The following is a 1,599-nucleotide window of genomic DNA, read 5'->3' as shown; positions in this document are numbered from 1 at the left end:
TGGGCACTATTCTTTTCTCGTTTTAATTTCACCCTATCTTACCATCCCCGGTGAGAAAAATGCCAAGCCTGATGCCTTGTCACGTGTTTTGGAGGAGGATAATTCCCCCTCAGCTCAGGAGGAGAACTTTATCCTTCCTGAGAGTGATCGCCTGGCCATCACTCAGTTAGAGCTGGACCTGAGAAACTTCAGCCGGACACGCCCTCCCCCGGCCAACTGCCCTCAGAACTGTCTTTTTGTACCAGCTAACATGATCAAGAAGGTGTTGAATTTTTGTCATAACTCCTTATTATACTGCCACCCTGGTCTTACTAAATCTTTGTCTATTGTCAGAGCTCAGTTTTGGTGGGAGACTATGACCAGGGACGTCCGTGCCTATGTGCGATCCTGTCTGGCGTGTTCCCAGTCCAAGACCTCCAGAAGTCCTTGTTCAGGATTACTTCATCCTCTCCCTTGTCCTTCATGCCCCTGGTTGCACATAGGTATGGACTTCATTACTGGTCTCCCACCATCCAATAATTTCACGGTCATTCTAACAATCGTTGACCGATTTTCTAAGATGTTCCATTTAGTCCCTTTGCTCAAGTTACCCTCCTCTAAGGACTTGGCCCACATTATGGCTCGAGAGGTGTTTAGGCTCCACGGACTACCATTGGACATGGTCTCTGATCGGGGTCCTCAGTTTGTCTCCCACTTCTGGAAGGAGTTCTGTGACCTTCTGGGTATTTCCATTAGTCTCTCCTCTGGCTTCCACCCTGAGTCAGATGGCCAGACGGAGAGGGCTAAAAAGAGGTGGAAGGCAAACTGAGGCTCTTATGCCAGAAGGATCCAGAGAAATGGAGCTCATCACTACCCTGAGTCAAACATGCCCTTAATTCTGTCCCTTCCTCAGCCACTGGTTTGTCCCCATTTTATGTTGTTTTTGGTTTTCAACCCCCTATTGTTTCTGTCCAAGAACGTGAAGCATCTGTTCCTTCAGCCCACATGGCTGCCCTCTGCTGCCAGAGAGTCTGGAGGAGGGCTAAACAGGCTCTTTTAAAATCCAGGGCGGCCTACACTAGGAAGGCTGACCGCCACAGAACTCCCCAACCAGACTATACTGTGGGACAGAGTATGGCTGTCCACTAAAAACCTCCCACTTAAAGTTGCATCTCGTAAACTTGCCCCCCGTTTCATCGGACCCTTCCCCATCTCTAAAGTTATTAATCCTGTTTCTGTTCGTCTGTCATTACCCAAGTCTTTTCGCGTTCACCCCACATTTCATGTTTCATGTATTAAACCAGTAATTTCCTCCCAGTTCCACTCCCCTATTTGCTCCTCCCTACCCGCCCGTCTGATTGACGGCTCTCCCGCCTATACTGTTCGGCAACTCCTCCGTTCTAGACGTAGGGGTCGGGGGCTGCAGTACCTCGTCGATTGGGGATACGGACCAGAAGAGCGGTCATGGGTTCCCTCCCGTCACATCCTGGACCACAGTCTCATTCAGGATTTTCATCGCCTGCACCCCGAGCAACCTGGTGGAACGCCGAGAGGCGTTCCTTGAGTGGGGGATCTGTCACGAATCACGTCCCATAGATTATATTTTCTGTCACCCTGTTC

The sequence above is a fragment of the Nematolebias whitei genome, chromosome 11 (assembly GCF_014905685.2).
Source record: "Nematolebias whitei isolate Nwh7 chromosome 11, NemWhi1, whole genome shotgun sequence".
Classification (NCBI taxonomy): Eukaryota; Metazoa; Chordata; class Actinopteri; order Cyprinodontiformes; family Rivulidae; genus Nematolebias; species Nematolebias whitei.
Note: the sequence above shows the minus strand (reverse complement) of the source record.